The 24,450-nt window shown below is 47.1% G+C and overlaps 1 protein-coding gene across 1 annotated transcript in view; it reads right to left on the bottom strand.

Annotated features, from left to right (window-relative positions):
• Positions 1 to 24,450, bottom strand: part of LOC139259998 (microtubule-associated protein 2-like) — a 607,920-nt gene that overhangs the window by 575,614 nt on the left and 7,856 nt on the right. Inside the window, exon 2 of the mRNA XM_070876037.1 lies at positions 6,740 to 6,822. The gene's annotated coding sequence lies outside the window, so the exon portion shown is untranslated. The remainder of the gene's footprint in view (positions 1 to 6,739; positions 6,823 to 24,450) is intronic.

The following is a 24,450-nucleotide window of genomic DNA, read 5'->3' as shown; positions in this document are numbered from 1 at the left end:
GGTCTCGGGTCTGGGGGGGGGGGGTCGCGGAGGTCAGGGGGGCGGGGGGGGGGGGGGGGAAGTGGCGGAGGTCATGTGGGGGGGGGGGAAAAGAGAGAGTCGGGGAGGGTACGGGAGAGAGTCGGGGGCGGGAGCGGAGGTCGGGTCGGTGGTGGGGGGGGGGGGGTGGGGGAGAGCGGGGGTCGGGTCGGCGGGGGACGGGTCCGGTCCGGGGAGCGGGTGTCAAGTTGGGTCGGGTCCGGTCGGATGGGAGGTGAGCCTTATGCACGCAGCCCCAGTGAGGCCATTCGGCCAGGGCTAGGGGCTGCGTGCTTCGGGCCCCTCCCACTGTAGTGCGCATGTGCAGAGGTCCCGGCACTGTTTTCAGCGCAGGGACCTGGCTCCGCCCCCCACAGCTCATGCTGCGCCACGCCCAACTCCAGAGGGCCTGCAGGGAGACGGAGAATAGTTGAGTTTTTTTTAGGTGCACTTTGTGGCGCGAAAAACAGGCGTCCAGGTCCGGGCTGCGCCGTTTTAGGCGCGACCCAAAACTTGGGCCCTATGTTTCAAAATTGGCCTGGGTTTTTAAATCTGGTTTTTGCCTCTCCCAGGAGATCACATGGCTTCAGTTAGGGTGCAGTGTAGATGCTTTTAGTATAAGGGGTGTTGCAGTGGAGTGGGGCGGACTGGTTGGGTTGGGTGCTGCTTGTCTTTCCGTCATTGTTCATGGGTTTGTATGTAACCTTTAGGGCTGCTGACGAAGGGACGTGCAGCTCTTTGTTGGCCTGCGCAGACACGATCTGACGAAACGGCCTCCTCCTGCGCTGTAAATTTCTATGTTTCTAATATCTTAGCATAGATTAAGGGTTTGTTAATGGACAGAAAACAAAGTGTCAGAATAAATGGGTAATTTTCGGGATGACCGGCTGTAATTAGTGGGGTACTGCAAGGATTAGTGTTTGGGCATCAGCTATTCACAATCTATGGGCTAGACTTTACTATGAGCCCCTCAACGCCTGATTTCTCGCTCAGAAAAACCTAATGTTTGGTGAGTAATGCCTGGAGAATTTCCACTTTTATGTTTAAACTAATCGCCCGGCGAGAAAATGGGTGTTGCACCTTTATTGTCAGCGGTTTTCTCGGCGGTTAAGGGGAAACTAAGTAAAATGGGTGATTCTTACCGGAATGTACGGTAAGTATTTAAAATTTAGTCTGAGGCTGTGGTTGGGTCTAGGGAGGGGGTAAAACTTTAAAAAAATTTCAATAAAAAAATAAAAACGTAAAAAGCATTTCCAAGACACTTTTACACCTAATCGTGATTTAAAAATTTCAACAAAATAAATAAAGTTACCTTTAACTTACCTTTCTTTGCAGAGTACTCACCTACTGCCCTGTTTCAGCAGCTTTTACAGGGCGGTTCCCTCGGCGATCTGGACGGGCTTCCGTTGAGGCCAAACTTACGCCCTGTCGATTTTTCTCGGCGATGCACGTCAGCGGTTTGGTCCCGGTGGGCATATTCAAATGTAGGAGATATCTTTAAAAAACTAAGGGGGAAACTTTTGCCGGGTGGAAAAATAGCTGTACCGCCGAGAAAATCGCCGAGAACCCACCGAAAATGATATGAAAGTCTAGCCCCCAATCAATGATGTAGATGATTGGACCGAGTGTAATGTATCCAAGTTTGCTGATGATACAAAGCTGGGTGGGAAAGTAAGTTGTGAGGAAGCACAAAGAGGCTGCAAATGGATATAGACAGGTTAAGTGAATGAGCAACAACATGGCAAATGGAAAAAATGTGGAGAAATGTGAAGTTATTCACTTTGGTGAATATTGTGTACAGTTTTGGTCTCCTAATCTGAGGAAGAACATTCTTGCTATTGAGGGAGTGCAGCAAAGGTTCACCAGACTGATTCCCGGGATGGTAGGACTGACATATGAAGAAAGACTAGATCGACTAGGCTTATATTCACTGGAATTTAGAAGAATGAGAGGGGATCTCATAGAAACATATAAAATTCTGACAGGTTAGATGCAGGAAGAATGTTCCCAATGTTGGAGAAGTCCAGAACCAGGGGTCACAGTCTAAGGATGAGGGGTAAGCCATTTAGAACCGAGATGAGGACACACTTCTTCACTCAGAGAATTGTGAACCTGTGGAATTCTCTACCACAGAAAGTTGTTGAGGCCAGTTTGTTAGATATATTCTAAAGGGAGTTCGATCTGGCTCTTACAGCTAAAGGGATCAAGGGGTATGGAGAGAAAGCAGGAATGGGGTACTGAAGTTGCATGATCAGCCATGATCTTATTGAATGGCGGTGCAGGCTCGAAGGGCCGAATGGCCTACTCCTGCATCTATTTTCTATGTTTCTATGTTTCTTAGGGAACGTGGCAGGCCGCCGATGAGGGAACCCATTCGGCCAGTGCTAGGGACGGCGTGCTTCGGGCCCCTCCCACACAGCCTGCAGCACGTACTCAGATTCGGCCTGCCAGGAGCTACTGCGCAGACTCTAGTACGCATGTGCAGAGGTCCTGGCACTGTTTTCAGCGCCAGGGCCTGGCTCCGCCCCCAATCCATTGGGCCACGCTGCGCCACGACCGAAGAGAGGCTGGGGAGCGGCCAGAATACCGACGTCTTTTTTCGGCGCATGTAGAGGCGGACAAAAATGGCGTTAGAAAAACAGGTTAGGGAAACTCTAGCCCACTCCTCCTATAATGCATTGAAATTAAATCTTACTATTTCACTTGTTCACATGTTTTATCATAGCAATAAATTGCACAAGTAAATATTTTGATGCTGTTACAGTATTATGTAGTACACTAGCAAAACAAAAACAACAATTCAACTGTTCTACATATTTGGGGGAAAAATCTGCTAAACATAATGATTACTTGCATAAATGTAATCAACAGCTGGACAAACTATTGGGGCAAGGTTTTAAATATTCTAATTTGGCAATCATTTTAAAATATAGCAGGTTACTATTGGTACTGTACTGCAGACTTGAAAATACTGGGTTCACTGAAATCATTCTCGCAGTGTATACCTGTCTTCTAGAAAAATAATCCTGCAAATATAAAAAGCATACTCCTTATTATCATTCCACAATGGTCAGGTATTCCCTACATTTACCATGTACTGAGATGAGACAATGGACTGGAACTTGCTGAAAAAATAACGTGTTAACAATGCACGCAGTTATTAATGAGCAAATCGGCCAGCAAGTTTAGGGGATTAAGAAATATGCTGCGAGTTGCATATCTGCTGAACTTGCTGGTCAATTTACACCACTCTGCCGTTTGCTTCGCACAAATAGCACTCCTCCCTTAACCTCTGTTATTTTTAAAGAACTTGTTGTTAATTAAACTCACCAAAAAAATCTGGTAACCAATAGCGCAAGCATCCTTTTAACGTGATAATTGTTCATGCAATGCCAATCAACCTCACTGGCCCAGAAAGTGAACAATTTAAGCTTTGGAGTATCATTCCTTCAGGTAGTGAATTGTTCTTAAAGATTTAAAAAATGTCACTTTTAAAATATATATATTTTTTCTAACTTATCCTATCTCTTTTTCTCTCTTTAATCCAGTCTTTCTTTCCCCCTCTTTATTTCTCTTTCTGTACCTGATTTGACTAATTCACCCTCCTTCACCTTTGTTCTTTGGTTTCTTTCTGAATCCTTAAATCTTATTGGTAAGGAGAGTCACAGTTGGTTCCAAAGGCTCTGTTATAAGGTGGCACTTCCAGCAAGTTACAGAGCTAAACATTTTGAGGTGAAGGGTGCAGGAAGAACTCTTGACTATCGGCGTATGCAGTATGCCCCGTTCCAGCAAGTTCTGGCCCAATATGCTTATTGTAGGCAACAGGCACAGCAGTGTGGGCGCATGTAAGTATGTGTGCGTGCACTCTCTTAGGAGGGAAATTCTACAATAGCCAAAGAGATGTCACTACACAGCACTTCACCCTTTCTAGAATGGAGAAGGAGAAATCATACAGAACTGGCAATTTGATCAGGTTATCCAGTGACAAAGCATTTTTTCGTATCTGATTTCATTTCTCTTCCACTTCACCCCCACTACAACCCCCATCCTCCCCTGAAAGCTAAAAGTAATGCTCAGATACAGTTCCGCGGGCATCAAGTAGCCTTCAGTGGACATTACATTATAGGTCAGCTGAGATAATGGCCCAGAATTTGATGGAGCAGGGCATCTCACGGTGTGCCCTGTTAGTTAGTCTTGTTCACGCACATTTAGGTTTTAAACATTTTTGCTCACAAAGTTGCTGGAAGTGCAAGCTGATAACGTCACAGCGAGGGACCTCAACCGTGTCCGTTCCATCCCCTCCACTTCTGTTTTCACCCCTTCCCCTCCCTCCCAGACCCACAATTGAGTTCCCCTTGTATTCACCTTCCACCCAACCAGCCTCCACATTGAATAGATCATCCTCCGCCATTTCTGCCACCTCCAGTGCGATCCCACCACCAAACACATCTTCCCCTCCTCTTTCAGTATTCCAAAGGGACTGATCCCTCCATGACACCCTGGTCCACTCCTCAATCATCCCCAACACCCACTCCATGGCACCTTCCCGTGCAAGCACAGGAGATGCAACACTTGCCCTCTTACCTCCTCCCTTCCTACCATCCAGGGCCCCAAACACTCTTTCCAGGTGAAACAAATATTTATTTGTACTTCTTTCAATTAAGTATGCTGTATTCGCTGCTTACAATGCAGTCACCTCTACATTGGGAAGACTCAACGCAGATTGGGTGACCTCTTTGCGGAACACCTCCATTCAGTTCACAGGCGTGACCCCAAGCTTCCGTTGTCCTTCATTTTAATTCTCCGGACCACTCCCACTCTGACCTCTCTGTCCACGACCCCCAAAACTATTCCAATGAAGCTCAACATAAGCTCGAGGAACAACACCTCATCTTTCGATTAGTCACTTTACAGTCTTCTGGAGTCAATACTGAGTCTAACAATTTCAGATCATCACCTCTGCCCCCATTTTGTCAGATGGCAGCTGTTGCTGATATTCCCATTTCCCTCTTCTAGACCAATCATTTGTTCCATTACCATCTCCTTTCACCTTGCACCATCATCCCTTTTGTCATTTCATCTCTCCTGCCTTCCACCACATTACAGACTTCCATTTTGTTCTTTCCTCCCCTCCCCCTTTCCCAGCCTCTGTATTTGCTTAAAACCTGTTACATCTCTAACTTTTCCAATTCTAACGAAGGGTCATCAAAGTTGACCACATATCCCAAGAAAAGGCAGGCATAACTAGGATCCATATGGGTTCCCATAACACCACCTTTTATTTGGTGCAAGTGAGTGGCGTCAAAGAAGTTGTTCAATGCGACAGTAAGTTCAGACAGGGAGAGGAGGGTGATGGTGGATGGGAACCTAGTTTGGTAATGTCACACAATATTACCATCAAAAATGTGGTATTTATGTATCAGCAGAAAAAATATATTTTTGACCGTTACCATTTAAAACATAGTTTTAGAGCAGCAAACAATGCTAATTCATCCACAAGACGCATCCTAACAACCCTTCCAATTCATGCAAAATATAACTTGGCTTTAGTTAAAACTACATTTATAAAATACATTTTAGTTAGGCACTATAAAGCTTTAGTGCCACCATGCTAAATGATTCAAGTATAATTTAACAAAGTCACAAACAATATATATATTTTTTAATTAATTCTCAGGATACGGGTGTCATTGGAAGGTTGGCATATTGCCCATCCCTAGTTTCCCTGAGAAGGTGGTATTGGCCTGCGTTCTTTGAACCATTGTGAGTGACTTGCTAGGCCACTTCAGAGGGTAGTTAAGTGTTAACCACATTTGTGTGGGACTGGGGTCACACATAAGCCAAAGTGGATAAGGATAGCACGTTTCCTTCCCTAAATGAATCAATTGTGCCTTTTTTTCTCCTTCAAGTTTTTAAAAAAATAAACTGAAGTCAAATTTTCAAAGTTGCCATGATCGGATTTGAACTAGTTCCCAGGATTATTAGTCCAGGTCCAGCAACATAACCACTTATGCACTGCGCCCTCAGTGAAAAAAAATTGGTTGACCACATATACCTTAGAGTTTATTTCTGTGAAGGCCTGCAACTTAGTGAGCTTGGCTGACAACTCGCGAGAGTGTGACTTCTATATTATGGAGGCAAGGTACAGAAGCCTTTGGGAATGCAGGTCTTTGTGAGGCAGTTAGAGTTGGTTGGCATAGGTACAGGTTGGGGAATTTTATTTGGTTTCATAAATGTTATTTAATGAAAATATTTAAGTTATAAGTTGCTGCCCCTCATCTCTAGCTGCAAGCTGATGGCTCTTGTATTCCACCTCTTCTCCCTCCTATGCATCCTCCTTCCTTTTCTTCATCATTGTGTTAAACATCTGGGATGGCAGCACATTATCAAATGAAATGAGTCACATCTTCTGACTCAAGGACATCCATTAGTGTAACTTCATACATCTAATCTAGCAATACATCCAACAATTTATGAGATTACAGCATTCACTTACCACTGGAATCCAAATGTTCAGCTTTTAAATGCTACAGTGCATCATTGGTGTAGATAAGAGGATAACAATAGTGAAGAAAACTTTGCTCAAGTTTTATGACCTTTTGCTTTGTTCACATCGATTTGTTTGAAATTAAAGCATGCTTTCTGAAAAATGTCATATATAAATGCTGGCCTTGCCAGCAACACCCACATCCAGAGAATGAATTAAAAAAATCTTTCTTACTTCAGAAGCAGAGGATCCCACCTTTTCTCTGTTGACTCAGTAGTTGATCTTCCAAAGAATATATTCCTTTATGTAACAGATACCTACATTTAAAAAAAACCAGAATATGACCAAGAAATAGCACGCCCAACAATATATATTTAAAATAAAAGTAGGGAACCCTACTTCTCTTGGACATCTTTATCACTAAGACTGAGACCATCTTTTCAGCTTCCTCTACTGCATTTCTTCTCCTTGCCCATTAAACCCCAAGATTCCCCCTACCCTAGCCCTAAACCCCAATCTTTTTTCTAATTTCTCAACCATCTCCCTCCATGCCCTCTTGGAGTTCATCTTGCCCAGAGTCCCACCTTCTGTTCTCTTGGCCCCATTCCCACTAAATTGAGAAGCACCCAACTTCATTTCCTGCCCCCTATGCTAGTTGGCATTCTAAATGGTTCCCTCTCCTCAGGTACTACCCCTCCCTTTCAAAATTATCACACATTTCCAACCTCCCTTTCATCTCTAAAGTCCTTGAATGTGTTGTCACTCCACCCCACTCTCCCCCCAAAAAATCTATGCCCATCTTTCCCACAACTCCATAATTCAATCTCTCCAATTAGGTCTCTGCCCCAACACAGCACTGAAACAATCTGAATCAAGTCAAAAAGATATCATGTGTGATTGTAATGCACTATTCCTCCTTGTCCTTCTTGAACTCTGGAACCATTAACATATCTGACCACACCATCTTCCTCCATTGTCCAGCTTAGTGGAAAAGCCCTCACTTGGTTCAACTCTTACCTATCCAACAGCACCTCTCTAAACCACTCCCACAAGAGGGGGGACCTCTTAAAACCCACTTCCTTGACCAAACTTTTAGTCACCCCTCCTAATATCTCCTTTTTGAGCTCAGTGGCAAGTAATCTACAGATGCAGGAAGAAATCTTGAAACAAAAGGCTAAGAGGTGACATCAGTGATAATTTACACAAAGCTACTACCTAAAATATCTGCTTCTGTGGTATAGTCTAGAAGCTAATGTTTAACTGCGGTGCTCAAAGTCAAAAGAAATCATCTTGAATTATGCACAGTCTGGGGGGGCAGGCGGTGGTAAACCCCATGGTTTTAACTCAAATTACCTGTAACTCAATCAATAAAACCAACAGAATACAGAGCTATATTCCCAAATCAATACAATACAGCTTGTTGCCGATTATGCTGAAACTGTATCATTTTCTGGTCTGGCTAAACCATGAATCCTGCCTTTTGTCCTGGTCACTGAGGCACAAACATCGGAGCTCAAGTTGGTGCAGCTGGAGACACCTCCTAAACATATGGTTGTCCCGGCTGTGCGAAGCATCCAGGAGTTCCCAAGTGCCACCGGATGTGCAATTCATGGGACTGAGCTGCCCTGCCATCCCTCTAGTTACACTCGCAACTATCAATTAGAACTAAACTCTAAACCTTAGCACAACACACCCAACCGCTACTCAGCAAACAGCCGATTTAATTATCGAGCTCTCCTTAGATAATAAAGATCACATATATTTACTTGCAGATCCTACTTACAACAATGCCAAAGGTTTCCTATTGAAAAGAAAAAGAAAAATACTCACCAATCCACTAGTCAGTCACTTACCCGCTTGGCTGTGACATCACACTTCGATTTTGATTTTTTAAAAACTTTTTGTCCCTGCAGCAATTGGCACCTCCAGACTCTCGGGCCCCTTTATCTGGACCTCGATGTCCCGCTCCTGTGGCTCCTCCAGACTCTCGGGCCCCTTTATCTGGGCCTCGATCTCCCGCTCCTATGGCATTTCCCGACTCTTGGACCCCTTTATCTGGGCCTCGATCTCCCGCTCCTGTGGCACCTCCCGACTCTCAGGTCCCTTTATCTGGGCCTCGATCTCCTGCTCCCCTTCCTATGGCACCTCCCGATTCTCGGGCCCCTTTATCTGGGCCTCGATCTCCCGCTCTCGCTCCTATGACTCTTCCCGACTCTCGGGTCTTTTTATGTGGGCCCCGATCTCCCGCTCCCGTCATCCCGTCCCCATGCACCTTTTCCCCAACGTGCCTGTCATTGCAGAGCTGACCTGACCAGCAGCAGCGGACCAATTTAGATGATTACCAAGTAGGTATAGGCAGGCAAGAGCCTTTTTTCACTTGCTTTTAAAATTTCCCTGCATGGACATGGGATTCACGCAGCTCAGGAACCATGTCGGTCAACCTGAGGCGGGAGCTCCATGGCCATTGCTCCAGCTGATTACTTGACAGCATCAAATGTACAGTAAAAGCTCCCACCTGACAGATGAACACTTTCCTCTGGCAGAAGCTGCTGCTCAGTCCATTTCCAGCACAGATTCTACAGCCTGGAAGTGTTTCCAGCAAAGTCTTCATCCAGTGTCACCTCATTGGAAGAACTCTCTCACCATTGACAGATTGCTTCTATCATCTATTCCAACAACATGGGTGCCATTTATACTGTCTCACCGTGGTCCTCAGAATCAGATCACAATGAGCCCCAACATCAGCAGAACAAGCATACCAACAGCATCAACAACTACACCAACCTTCTAATCAATCACTTGATGCTGCACAGGACAGAGGGCATCAGCACCCTAGCACATTGCTGCCCGGGAGGACAGGGACGGCCTCATTATGGCAAGATTTAGTTAAATTTATGTTGTACACCAACACCCTACAATGACCAAACCATTTCTTTCAAACTCATCGCCATTGCAGAGGGTTACCATTATGTCTCACCATTCACTGCACCTCACTAAGCCACTTCCAAAAGGTGCACACAAAAATGTCCAAGAATACAAAGTGTTTAAAATAAAGATTTTTATGCTCGACACCACATTAACAGAAACTTTACATAAACATTGGATAAAACACCCAAGTGGCTACCTGTAATATATGCACCTGTGAGTATATTCATAGGTTTGTAGAGCTGTTGACCGGAGGAGGCGGGGGTCCCCGATGGGGTGCACTTTACGCGGGAGTCCTCTCACTATTTATCGGGGACTTGGCCTGGAGGGTGGTGCACGGAGCAGTCCCGTGCAACAAATTTTTAAGCCAGTTCATGGGCTCCCAGGCCGCCTGCAATTTCTGCGATCTGGAGGAGTCCGTGTTCCATGTTTTTATTGAATGCACGAGATTGCAGCCCCTGTTCCATTATTTAAAGGGGCTGCCCCTCAATTTCTGGCTGCACTTCAGTCCCACACTCCTGATCTTTGGGCACCCTGTGCGGAGGGGAGCGGGTAGGTCCGAGGGCCTCCTTGTAGGACTGCTCCTGGGCACGGCCAAGAGTGCCATCAGCCGGTCCAGGCAGCGGGCGGTCGTTCAGCCTGACTGCCTGCCTCTCTTCCGTGCTTACATCCAGGCCAGGGTGACCCTGGAGATGGAGCACGCGGTGTCCACCGGTACGCTCGCGGCCTTCCGCGAGAGGTGGGCGCCGGAGGGACTGGAGTGCATTATCACCCCCGGCAACCAAATTTGAATTTGATTTTACATGTTTTAAAGTTTAATTGCCGGGTTTTTAGTGTGCCCCTCCCCTTTTATAGGGGCACTTGTAAAATATATAATTTTAATGCCCCAAAAAAAAAAAATCACAAAAAACCCCCAAAAAAACAAAAAATTTAAAAGAGGGCAGTTAAAATTGTCTGGAGTGTCCCCCAGATCGGGGGGGGGGGGCACTTGATCTAATGTTTATTTTGTTCCCCCCCTCAAAAGAGTTGTAGAGCGGTTGAACCAAGCCCGGAACCTCCCTCGGGAGCCGGCGCCTCACAACTTGAGCCGCCTCGGGGAAATCCCCTCCGTGCCTTTCAGTTCTGCGCGGAGGGGTTTCCTGTACGGGCTGCTCCTGCACACTCTCAACCTTGCCATCCTCGTCTGCCGTCCGGACACGCCATGGCGTACCATCTTGCCGTCCGGAGGAGGCGGGGGTCCCCGATGGAGCGCACTCTACGCGGGAGTCTTCCCACTATTTATCAGGGACTTGGCCTGGAGGGTGGTGCACGGAGCAGTCCCTTGCAATAAATTTTTAAGTCGGTTCACGGGCTTCCAGATCGAGCACCTCCTCAAGCACATGGGGAGATCCCATCTGAACTGACCCCCGTCGGAACGGAATTCCTCATCGGCGCCAAGCCTCGGGAGCCGGTGCCTCACAACTTGAGCCTCCTTGGGGAAATCCCCTCTGTGGCTTTCAATTCTGTGCGGAGGGGTTGCCTGTACGGGCTGCTCTTGCACACTCTCTACCTTGCCATCCTCCTCTGCCGTCCGGACACGCCATGGTGTACCATCTTGCCGTCTGGAGGAGGCAGGGGTCCCCAATGGAGTTCACTCTACGTGGGAGTCCTCCCTCTATTTATTGGGGACTTGGCCTGGAGGATGTTGCACGGAGCAGTTCCGTGCAATAAATTTTTAAGTGGGTTCACGGGCTCCCAAGCCGTCTTCAATTTCTGCGGTCTGGAAGAGTCCGTGTTCCATGTTTTTATAGAATGTGCGAGGTTGCAGCCCCTGTTCCATTATTTGAAGGGGCTGCTCTTCAAATTCTGGTTGCACTTCAGTCCCACACTTCTGATCTTTGGGCACCCTGTGCGCAGGGGAATGGGCAGGTCACAAGACCTCCTTATAGGACTGCTCTTGGGCATGGACAAGGGGGCTATCAGCCGGTCCAGGCAACGGGCGGTTGAGGGGGTCGTTCAGCCCGACTGCCCGTCTCTCTTTCACAGTGAATCATCACCCCCGGCAATCAAATTTTAATTCGATTTTATGCCAAAAGTTTAATTTGTCAGTTTCAGTGACCGCCCCCCCCCTCTTTTAGCCAGGGAGCACTTATATAATTTCTCTTTAGTGCCCTAAACCCCCTCCCCCCCACAAACAGGTCACTGAAAAAAAAATGTATATTGAAGTGTGACCCCCCCCCCCCCCCTTGCAGGGGGCATTTGTTTAAAGTGCACAACTAAAATAGTTGAACTGTAATGTGTAGTGTGATTGTTAAACCTTTGCTAATAAACTAACTAGTTCTTAATTAATGTGTTGCTATGAATTCTTAAATCAAAGAACCATGAAGCAGCTACCCTTGTGTCTTGTGCACTAGGTTGAGGGGGAGTGTGAGGGGTGGCTAAATACATATATGATAGATAGATAGATAGATAGATAGATAGATAGATAGATAGATAGATAGATAGATAGATAGATAGATAGATAGATAGATAGATAGAGATAAGAGTGCGGGGGGTGGGTGAGTGGGGGTGCATGGTATGTTGGTGTAAGGATGTGTAGGAGTAGGGTAGGGAAGGCAGACTGATGGGGATGTGACGAGAGGCACAGCAGAATGAGGTTGAGTGTGGCTTTATACTAACATTTCCTGATCTAATGAGATTATTGAAATGTTGGCGGCAGCACTGCACCCAGGTCCTCCTGACCACATTCCTGCTTGTGACATCCTCTGCAATCTACAACCAAGGCTGCCTTGGTCTCCTGGGGAGGTCTCTTCCGCCCATCAGAAGGGAAGAGGATCTCCTGCGTGTTTGGACTCCCTCCATAACCATGTGCAGGGAGTCATGGAGTAACCTGAGTGCAACCCACTGCCTCTGTGCAGTCCTAGTCAGTGTTTGGAGCGCTCCAATACTATTCAACACTGGTGTGGTGTGGTGAAGTACGAGTAGACTAGAAACCAGCCAACACAGTTCCCCTTTTCAACAAAACAAGTGCAGGGAACTACAGTTCCATAAATCTTACTTCAATACTGTATAAAAAATGTGATTGATTATAAAAGAGTAAACTTTAGGATTATCTTTATAATAATAATCTAGTTAAAAGTAATAAATACAGATTCAGCACAGAAGATTCTGCTTGACGACCTTTGACGATTTCTGACAAGGTGACATCCAAGTGGACTGCAGCAATCGTCACAAAAAGCTGTTACAAAATACATTTAACAAAGTGCTATATGAAAGAATACTAGTTTAAACTCAAAGCTGTGGTGATTTAGGATAAGCCTTGGTAATGGATAAGAAATTGTCAGATTGGTAGAAAAGTGGGCACTGGTTATAACAAAAAAAAAATCAGGACTGGGGAGGGAAGGGGAATGCTAAATACACTGCCCCAGAAATTAGCATTGGGTCTTCTACTGTTTGATTTCAGGTATGACTTGAGTTCAAAAACTCAATACAAAATGGTTACGTTTTCAGATGACACCACATTAAAAGCCCAAGTTTCGGCTGTCCAGAAGAACAATGCACCTGCGAGAGGCCCGCCTATTTTGTACAATTAAAAGCACGCCTAAAACTTACCTCGCAATTCTTGGTGTTCAGCAGGCTTGCTTAGCAGTCGGCGCAGCTCAGCACAAGCAGCTGGGGGCGGAGCTACAGCCCTGCGCCGAAAAGAGTGCCGGCAGCAGCGCGCATGCGCAATGGAGTCTGCGCGTGTGCGCAGTAGCTCCTGGCCCTCCCTGCGTGTCCTGTCTCCAGGCAACCCTATCCCGGGCCGAAGGGACATCGCGCTGTTCGCCGCCCCTATCCCAGGCCGAGTGGCCTACCTGCCTCACCCTTCCTCACCTCGCTGCTACTGCCCTTACCTCCCCTGTGGCGGGCCCCGCCCAACCAGCAGCTCTTCGGCGGCGGGCCCCGCCTGAACCCTTCCGCGGTGGCGGGCCCTGCCCGACCAGCTCTTCGGCAGCTGTTGGAGGGCTCCCGGTGCTCCCGAACGGATAGTTGCTGCAGTAGGCGAGTAGAAACTTTAAATTTTTTATTTATTGATTGATTTTTAAAAATTTTTTATTTATTTAATAATTTTTGGATTTATTGGTTGATTTATTGATTTATCTATCATTTATTATTGATGATGGCTCTTTATTGGTAAAAGTGAAGTGTTTAATGTTTTGGAAAATTCCTGAACTTCCTTTGCGTGCCCCCCCCCCACCCCAACCACCCCCACCTCTGGCTACCTGCGCCTAATTCTCAAATGTATGCAAGGTTTTTCTAAGCGTACAAAAGTCGACACTTACTCCGTTCTAAGTTAGTTTGGTGTAACTTTTCGCTGCCTAAACTTGCAAAACAGGCACAAGTGGCTGGTAACGCCCCCTTTTGAAAAAAAAACTGAACTAAAACAAAACTAAACTAACTCACTAGAACTGGAGCAAACTAAATGCCGAGAATTGCGATTTCTAAGATACTCCAAACTAAACCAGTTGCTCAAAAAAAATAGGAGCAACTCCAGCCGAAACTTGGGCCCAATGAGAGGCAGTCAATTCTGAGGCGGCAACTCAGGAAATCAAGCCAACAAAACATATTCTACAAATGTTGAAATAGCTAAATACTAAATAGAAACAGCCCTCTTAAACTTGATGTTCAAATATCCAACCACTATCACAAAGCAGTCAACATACCAAATATAATACTGATCTACATAGGCAAAGAGTACAGCACAAATTGGAGAAAGTCATACTCAAACTATATATAGGTTGAACCTCCCTTATCCAGAACTCCCTTAGCTGGAACGACCACTCGTCCAGAACCATTCCCGGTCACCGGATGGCACTTGCGCAGAACTCCGACATGAACAAATTGTATGTGTAAAAGAAATACGACTCGCCGTCTAGCAGAGGAGTCAGTAGATGACTTTCAATCCAGCGGGGAGTATGATGATTTGGCCAGAGAGACAGCTCAGCCCCAAGAAATAATGTATGGAGTGTATACCTGCACTACCGATTGTCCGCCAGTGAAGATGGAAGTCGAAATAAACAGCGTTCCAGTCTTCATCGACGTGGATACGGGAGCGAGCCAGTCATTGATGAGCCAGGATGCCTTTGAGAGGCTATGGAACGAAAAACAACCCGAGCTGGTTCCAGTACAGGAAAAGTTGCGCACCTACACCAAGGAGCTGATCCCAGTCCTTGGTAGTGCGGATGTAAGTGTAATCCATAATGGCGTGGTGCACAAGTTGCCTCTGTGGATTGTTGCAGGTGATGGTCTAACGCTACTCAGAAGAAGATGGATGGGGAAGACCTCTTCACTCCAGTGATCGATGTCCCCTGTGCTCAGACGCAGAGCCAAACCTCACTTTCGCTTGGGCCAGGCATCAGAGAACAGACCAGCGCAGCAACTGTGGCACAGACCATCCATCACGACTGCGTGGCAATGATCCGACCGGAACGACCTAAAAGTACCTTCCCGGCTCCAGTAACAGGACTCCTGGGGAAGAAGATCGAATTCACAGGCACTCTTCCAGCTTTTCTGGCAGAATCGCGGGAGAGAATGATCAAGGCAGTCGACCTCGGGGACAGCGGTGTGCAGGGCCCAGTATAAAAGGCTGCCCATCATGCTTGTGTCTCACTCTGGAGTTACGAATAAAGGATCAAGGTCACTACAGTTTGAGTACAACACATTGACGCCACGAGGCATTCATACATACATTACAGACATAACATCCGGAAAAATCCCTTATCCTGAACAGGCCAGGTCTCGAGGGTTCCGGATAAGGGAGGTTCCACCTGTAGTTCTCTGATCACACCACACATCAGGTACTGTATCTAGTTCTAGTCACTGAGACATGAATGATATTCAAGCATTGGAGGCAGTTCAAAAAGGGCCACAAAGCTGATCTGTAGCAGCAGATTACTGAGATGAGGAAAGGCTCGAGAAACTTAAGCTTTTCAGCCTCAGAAGTAGACAACGAAAAATTAATCTTATAGATATATATGGTAGTAAACAGTATGGAAAAGGTAGATCCCAAAAACTAAATTACAAGTGTAGAACAAAGAGGCACAGGTTCAAACTAGTTAACGGGAAATTTAGGACTGATTTCAGGTGCTCTTCTTCAGAAAGTGTGTTCACGGAATGGGCTCTCAGAAAGAGTAACCAAGGCAAAATCCCAGGAATTATTTAAGAAATGCCTCCTGTAGAGGAGGATGAAAACCTCTCATTTTACCCAGAAGGAAAAGAGCTGTGGGATCTGTCTGTGCTGCAATAAAACAGCAGGCCAGTGTCCTGGAAGGATCAGGGAACCCAGAACCAGATGTGGATTGAAATCGAGAAGATGTGGCCTTGGCAGTGCAGTGATTGGACGGGGAAGGACACCGGAGGGCCAATGGTGGGACAGAGTCAACCCGAAGCACGGGACTCCAAGCCAATGGGAGTGCCCTTGCTCGAAATTTCGGGACTGACTCATCACCGATACCGGGCTATTGTCTCCCCCACGTTTACACTATGGAGGGATATTATGCAGGCCTTAAGAAAACTAGGGAACGCAAAACAAACCGAGGGCCTACATAATGGCTACAGGAGGCCCACACCCTGCCAACCCAATTAACACCTACTCAACCCTTGATTAGGTTATCAAGGATGGCCAGTGGAAAACCCCGCGAAATCCAACACTGCTGCATTTTTCAAAAATCACAAACCCACCAATGGGAAGGATTTACGTCAGCACGAAAGTCTGGCTGGATAACTGGATACAAGGGGTTTCTGCCCCGACAAGTTGTTCCGTTCTCGTGTTCCAGCAAGCAGTCAGTCTTTTGACACAGAAGTAAGACCAGTGTCCGAAGACACCAAAGACAGAAGAGGCAAACCATCATCCCGAGACGGCATCAGTTCAGCCTACTTTCACTACTAGAGACTTAACCTTTCTTTTTTCCACAAGGATCTTCCCCTGAGAGCTGGACTCAGGTAGATCCACAGCAACCACAAGACGCAACAACCACCAAGTTTCCAAGAAAATCACAACTGAAAAAGTAACTTCAAGATCCTGAAGATAGCAAAAAGGAGAACCCCGAAACCACGTTTTGACTTGGAAAGACTGTAAAGGCTGTGGTGAGTATAATATCTGGTCCCCAGAACTCCCAACTCAGTTAGGTCAGGAAGATGGGAGGTTGGGCATTGCACTGCTGTTAAACTTGTGTAAAACTTTTCGTTGTGTCCGTTTAGTGGGATTTAGGGGGATTGTTTTGTTGGTGTATTGCTGTTTGTTGAGATACACCTGGTCAAATAAATTGGAAGCTTAAAGTTCCTCTTGGAATCGCCTCATCTCAGTTCTGTTGTATTACATCTCCTGATTGTGAGTCTTGGGTCAGAACAGTATAAGGGAACATATGGTCATATGGTCGTATGGTCGTAAATCTGTGAAATTCTCGGCCCCAGAGGTCATTGAATATATTTATGGTGGAGAGACAGATTTTTGAATAATAAGGGAGTGAAAGGTTATGGGGAGCGGGCAGGGAAGTGGAGCAGAGTCCATGATCAGATCAGCCATTATCTTATTAAATGGCGGAGCAGGCTCGAGGGGTCAAATGGCCTACTCCTGCTCCTATTTCTTATGTTCTTATGTTAACTTTAATTGGATGATTTTGCATTCAGAAGATCACAAGGTAAATACATATGTAGAAGGCATTCAGCTCTTTTTGGTTAATTCATTCAGAGAGCAACAGTTTTCCCCTGTTCCCATCCTCACAACATCCAACTTAAATTCTGGGGAGTGTAAGCCTCGAAAACGCTCAACTGTGTGCCACAGGCTAGGGAAGAAAGGGGTTTGAAGTGTTTGACACTCAGGGGTGCCTCACAGGCTAGTCAGAAGCTGTGGGGACGCACGAGTCTCAAAACCCCCTTCATAAGCTGTGGACACAGTCTCTCCAGGAGTGCTCTTGCAGCACTCAGGGTACCTCACAGGCCAGGCATAAGCTGTGAGGGCAGAAGCCCAGAGAGAGACACCCAAGGCACAACACTCCCGAGAACCCCTTACACTCCTCAGAATTTAAATTGGATGTTGTGAGGATGGGAACAGGGGAAAACTGCTGCTCTCTCAATGAATGAACCAAAAAGAGCTGAATGCCTTCTTCAGATGTATTTACCTTGTGATCTTCTGAATGCAAAGTCATCCAATTAAAGTTAACGTAAGAACATAAGAAATAGGAGCAGGAGTAGGCCATTTGGCCCAGAGAGAGAGAGAGAGAGAGAGAGAGAGAGAGAGAGAGAGAGAGAGAGAGAGAGAGAGAGAGAGAGAGAAAGAGAGGAGAGAGAGAGCGCGAGCGAACGAGATGGGAGGGAGAGCGCGAGCGAGCGAGCTGGGAGGAGAGTGGGAGCGAGCGAACAAGGAGAGGAGCGAGCGAGGGGAGGAGGGAGAAAGCGGTGAGCTCCAAGGTTTTATCGTTGCTTTGGAGTAATTTGAAAGTCCTGTAAAATTTCTATCCCATGCAAGTCTTTTGGTGTAAAAATTTTAAATCCAACTGAGAATGCAAAACACAAATTAGTCATTACATGAAGCAAAAGCAGTAATTTCATCTTGTGCACCTTAAATCAGTTTTCCTAACTGATAGCATCCATTGGATTGTGGCAACATTTAAAATAGGTTTAAAGTCAGTACAGAGTTCAAAATGTCGTTAAGTAATTGCCTGCTACAAAGGCTGTTTCAAACACAAGGCAATAAATCAATTTCTTCGTCAACTGAATGGGATTTGGATTCTTGAGAAATGACTCACTGTGGTATAGATAAATCAAGAGATTGAAAATTGGCATTCTTTTTTAAAAAATGTTCCTTCGGATCCTGCCCAGAAAAGAGCAACTAGAAGATGGTACTTTCCTGAAGTATTTCTTTCTTTGAAAATAAGCCACTTTATCTTGCATGTGCATACATATATGTAGCTCTGGCATGGTAAGGCACGGTGAGTTAACGGATACTCTGTTGTGTATGGAGAAAGAGTCAGACTGAACACTGTGAGCTCAAAGTAACGTGTGACCTTAGTCTTTTATTGCAGGTCTCCAGAGCGCCCCTCCAACCTGTGAAGCCTCCTTAAATACCTGTGCTCCCAAGGGATTATGGGATCCCTTGGGACTCCAGGGGATGAGCGCTCTGGTTGCTGTACAGAGTAAATACAAGTTTACATATATAACAACATTCTCCCCCAAAGTCAATAATGTAACTATTTACAATGTGAGTCGATCTGGGGCCGTTCTTGCCCTGGTTGATCGTCTCGGTGTGAAAGCTGGTGTTGTTGAATCCTTTGTTGGGCCCTCGCTGGGCTGCTATGCAGCTGGCCTTGTTGGGCTGCCTGGTGTGTTGGGCCCTGCAGGGCTGCTGTGGATGATGGGTTCTGCTTCGTGGTCAACCGTGGTGCCGGTTGCCACAGTTGGGGGATCAAAAAAGATAGGGTCCAAGGTGGGTTGCTGAGGATAGTCCGTGAATATGAGTTTGATTTGGTCCAAGTTTTTCCGGTGAATTAGTCCATTTGAAAGTTTGACCCGAAACACCCTGCTCCCCTCTTTGGCCACGACAGTGCCGGGAAGCTACTTGGGACCTTGTCCATAATTTAATACAAATACAGGATCATTGATTTCAATCTCACGTGACACATGTGCGCTATCATGGTATGCAATTTGTTGAAGCCACCTGCTCTCTACCTGTTCATGTAGATCAGGATGAACTAACAAGAGCCTTGTCTTAAGTTCTCTTTTCATGAGCAGTTCAGCAGGTGGGATCCCAGTGAGTGGGATCTTGTGCGGTAGCTAAGCAGGACTCGGGATAGGCGAGTCTGCAGTGAGCCTTCAGTTACCCTCTTCAAGCCTTGCTTGATGGTTTGCACTGCTCTCTCTGCTTGACCACTGGACGCTGGTTTGAACAGGGCAGATGTGGTAGGTTTGATCCCGTCACAGGTCATGAGTTCTTTGAACTCAGCACTGGTAAAACATGGCCTGTTATCACTCACCAGGACATCGGGTAAGCCGTGAGAGGCAAACATGACCCACAGGCTTTCAGTAGTGGCAGCGGACATGCTAGCCGACATTGTTTCACATTCAATCCACTTGGAGTACGCATCTACAACCACAAGGAACATTTTACCTAAGAACGGGCTTGCATAATCGACGTATACCCCAGACCACGGTTTGGAGGGCCAAGACCATGGGCCCCAAGTTTCCACACGATAGAAAACGGGCGCCCCTCCAAGCTGGGCGCCCGTTTTTCACGCCACAAAGTGCACCTAAAAAAACCCTCCATATTCTCCACCTCCCTGCAGGTCCTCTGGCCCTCGGCGCGGCGCAGCAGGAGCTGTAGGGGGCAGAGCTAGGACCCTGCGCCAAAAACAGTGCCGGGAGCTCTGCATATGCGTGCTACAGTGGGCACGCAACTGCAGTAGCTCCAGGCGCCCGAAACTGTGTGGGAGGGGCCCGAAGCACGCAGCCCCTAGCCCTGGCCGAATGGCCTCACTGGGGCTGCGTGAATAAGGCTCCTCCCGTGCCCAGCTCCTGCTTCCTGCCGACTCCTGCTCCTGCTTTCACCCCCCCCCCCCCCACCCGACTGGACCCGACCCGACCCGCCTGTCGCTGCCGCTCCTGCTTCCCCGCCGCACCTGCTTCCGCCCCACTCCCCCGACTGGACCCGACCCGACCCGACTCGACCCGTCTGCGCCTGCCGCTGCCGCTCCCACCTGACTCTACTCTCGCTCCCGGACTGGATCCGACCTGACCTCCCCCTCCCCGACCTGACCTCTCTCTCTCTCTCTCTCTCTCGCTCTCTCGCTCTCCCCCCCTCCCTCGCCGACCCGAACCGAACCTCTCTCCCCGACCCGACCCAACGCCACCTACCTCTGGTGCTAGGGACGGGCCCTGCCCGAAATCTCGGGTCCGGCCCGTTCAGCCTTCGGTCCCGACGGCAAACCGCTTCCTAAAGGCCTGCCTGAAGAACTTTCACACAGGTAGGAACATGGTTTATTTAATCTTTTCTTTGCTTATAAATGTTTATTCAGGTTGGATTTATTTGTATAATATTTGTATAAGTATAACTAAGGATTTATTGTAGAATTTAATGACTTCCCTTCCCCCCCCCCACCTCGTTCCCTACGTCTAATTTGTAACCTGCGCCTGATTTTTTAATGTGTAGAACAGGTTTTTTCAGTTCTACAAAAATCTTCACTTGCTCCATTCTAAGTTAGTTTGGAGTACGTTTTCACTGTGGAAACTTTGAAATCAGGCGTCAGTGGCTGGACACGCCCCCTTTTGAAGAAAAAATTCTGTTCCAAAGTAGAACTGTTTTACCTGACTAGAACTGCAGAAAAAAAAAATGTGGAGAATTGCGATTTCTAAGATAGTCCGTTCTCCACCAGTTGCTCCTAAAAATCAGGCGCAAATCATGTGGAAACTTGGGCTCCATAAACTTAGCGGCGCCTCGCTGGGTACGTTGCTTCACCGCGAGCATGTATTACATCTGTGAACGTAGGATTCTAAGTCCGCATCAATACCAGACCACCACTCATGGGATCTGGCTGTCGCTTTCATCATTACGATGCCTGGGTAGGTACTGTGGAGGTCATTGATGAAGATGTCTCTGCCCTTCTTGGGAATTACTACTCAATTGCCCCACAGAAGGCAGTCTGCCTTATAGACATTTCATCTTTGCGCCGCTGGAACGGCTTTATCTCTTCCTGCACTTCCAATGGGACACTGGACCAGCTCCAGTGAAGCACACAGCTTTTGACTAGAGATAAAAAGGGGTCCTGGCTTGTCCAGGTTTTGATCTGCCGGGCAGTGACGGGGGCAATGGCAGCCTACTGAGAGCACGGCGCAGTTTTCTGTGCCTGGCCTGTAGCGGATGGCGTCGTTGTATGCGGACAACGTGAGCGCCCATCTCTGGATGCGGGCCGATGCATTGGTATTTATCCCTTTACTCTCGGAAAAGAAGGATATAAGTAGCTTATGGTCAGTTTCCAATTCGAATTTTAGCCCAAACAGGTGTTGACGCATTTTCTTTACCCCATAGACACACGCTAACGCTTTTTTTTCAATCGTGCTGCAGGCTCTCTCAGCCTTAGACAGACTCCTGGATGCATAAGCAACCAGTTGCAGTTTTCCAAAATCATTAGCTTTTTGCAATACACACCTGACGCCATATGACGTGCATCTCATGCTAGTACCAAATGCTTACATGGATCATACAACACAAGCAATTTATTTGAGCATAACAATTTTCTCGCTTTTACAAAGGTATTTTCTTGGTTTTTGCCCCAAACCCATTCTCCCCCTTTTTGTAGTAAGACATGCAGTGGTTCTAGCAGTGTGCTGAGATCTGGTAAGAAGTTACCAAAGTAGTTCAAGAGTCCCAGAAACGACCGCAGCTCCGTCATGTTCTGTGGCCTCGGTGTGTTCTCGATTGCCTCCGTCTTCGCGTTGGTAGGCTGGATGCCATCCGCCGCAATCCTCCTTCCCAGGAACTCCACTTCAGACGCTAGGAAAACGCACTTTGAGCGTTTTAACCTGAGCCCCATGCGGTTGAGTCGACTAAGAACCTCCTCCAGGTTCTGCAGATGCTCAACTGTGTTCCGACCTGAGACCAAGATGTCGTCCGGGAAGACCACGGTGTGCGGGACCGACTTCAGTAAACTTTCCCTGTTTCTTTGGAATATCGCCACCGCTGATCGGATTCCAAATGGGCATCTGTTATAAACAAAATGGCCCTTGTGCGTGTTGATGCAGGCGAGAGCCTTCGATGATTCCTCCAGTTCCTGCATCATGTCGGCTGAAGTCAGATCCAGCTTCGTGAACGTCTTTCCTCCCGGCAGCTTTGCAAAGAGGTCGTCGATCTTCGGTAGTGGGTATTGGTCCTGCAGGGAGAAACAATTGATAGTTACTTTGTAATCGCCACAGATTCTGACGGTGCCATCTCCCTTGAGGACTGGGAAAATAGGACTGGCCCATTCGCTGAATTCGATTGGTGAAATGATGCCCTCTCTTTGCAGCCTGTCTAGTTTGATCACTACCCTCTCATTATGTACGGTACTGCTCTCGCCTTGTGAGGAATGGGTCACGCCCCCGGAATTAGGTGGATCTGCACTTTTGTTCCTTGGAATTTCCCGATTTCTGGTTTGAACAGCGAAGGAAATTTGTTGAAGACCTGGGCACACAAAGTGTCATCAGTGGGCGATAGCGCTCGGACGTTGTCCCAGATCCAGCATATCTTTCCCAGCCAGCTCCTGCCGAGCAGCGTGGGACCATCGCCTGGTACCACCCAGCGTGGTAGCTTGTGCATCGCTCCATGTAGGAGACCTTTACGGTAGCACTGGCGATTACAGGAATCAGTTCTTGTGTAAGTTCTTAGTTTCGTGCAAACTGGAGTTAAGACTGGTCTTGAGGCCTTGTTGCACCACAACCTTGCGAAAGTCTTTTTGCCCATGATGGACAGGCACGTGCCCGTGTCCAGCTTCATTGACACCGGGAGTCCATTTAGTTCAACATTCAGCATTATTGGGGGACAATTCGTCGTGAATGTTTGCACCTCATGTACCTCTGCCTCTTCGATCCGAGGCTCTGGTTCATTGTGATCCTCCGTGGATCTGTCCTCCTCTGCAACATGGTGGTTTGCAGGTTTAACAGGCTTAGCAGCTCTCCTGCACACTGGTTGGAGGTGTCCCATTGTTCCACAGCCCTTGCAAATGTACTCTTTGAATCAGCATGAATGGAAACGATGGTCACCCCCGCAGCGTCAACAATGTGTTAATGGCCTTGCATTCATCACCCTTGGTGGTGGACTCTGTCATCTGTGGACGCGCAGCTGCAGGTATGTGTGAACTGCCCTGTACGTTACGATTTGAAAACATCACTTTGTTCACAGTACTTGTAACAACACTTGTGTGCTGAGAGATTTGCTTTGTATTGTCACTGGTGGCAATGAATGCCTGGGCTATCGCTATGGCCTTACTCAAGGTTGGGGTCTCTACAGTCAAAAGTTTGCGAAGTATGGTTTCTTGGCCAATGCCAAGTCCGAAAAAGTCTCTGAGCATGTGCTCCAAATATCCTTCAAATTTGCAATGTCCTGCAAGGCGTCTTAGCTCGACGACATAAACTCGCCTCTTCCTGGCCTTCAGACCTTTTGTAAGTGTCGAACCGGTACCTTGCCATCAGAATGTTTTCCTTTGGGTTCAAATGCTCTCAGACCAGTGTGCACAAATCGTCGTATGATTTCTCCGTGGATTTCGCTGGAGTGAGCATATTCTTCATGAGGCCATACGTTGGTGCCCCACAGACGGTGAGGAGGATCGCCCTTCGGTTGGAAGCGCTCTCTTCCCCATCTAGCTCGTTGGCCATGAAGTATTAGTCAAGTCGCTTCACAAAAGTTTCCCAATCATTTCCCTCCGAAAGTTTCTCCATGATGCCCACTGTTCTCTGCATCTTTGGTTTCGCTATCTGTATCTCGTCACCAATTGTTGTGTATGGAGAAAGAGTCAGACTGAACACTGAGATCAAAGTAACGTGTAACCTTACTCTTTTATTGCAGGTCTCCAGAATGTCTCTCCAACCTGTGAAGCCTCCTTAAATACCTGTGCTCCCAAGGGATTATGGTATCCCTTGGGACTCCGGGAATGAGCCCTTTGGTGGCTGTGCAGAGTAAATACAAGTCCACATATATAACATTCTGTCTCAACTGTTTCATCTTCATGTTGCTGCTTCTTTCTCTCTCCTGCTGCTCTTTCTCTCTTATTTTCTTCACTCTTTTAAGTGTGGTGGTGAGTGGTGTAGCCTATTGGTGAAGAGAGCTGTTGATGGCTCAGGCTGTATTTTCCAATGCTTGATGTGGGTCACCAGTTGGGAGAGGAATCCAGCATGCCAGAAGATTGTGGTAGCTTTTGGATCACACTTGGCTAACAGTTATGTGGAATGAAAGGGCCATTTTATTTAAACAACAAATACATGAAAGCCCTTTAGGGAATCTAGTGGCTTTTGCACCAGAGACTCCAAGCTGCCAA

Source organism: Pristiophorus japonicus, chromosome 3, assembly GCF_044704955.1.
Source record: "Pristiophorus japonicus isolate sPriJap1 chromosome 3, sPriJap1.hap1, whole genome shotgun sequence".
NCBI classification, from domain to species: Eukaryota; Metazoa; Chordata; class Chondrichthyes; family Pristiophoridae; genus Pristiophorus; species Pristiophorus japonicus.
The sequence above is the reverse complement of the archived record's forward strand: the minus strand, read 5'-3'. Positions and strand labels throughout refer to the sequence as shown.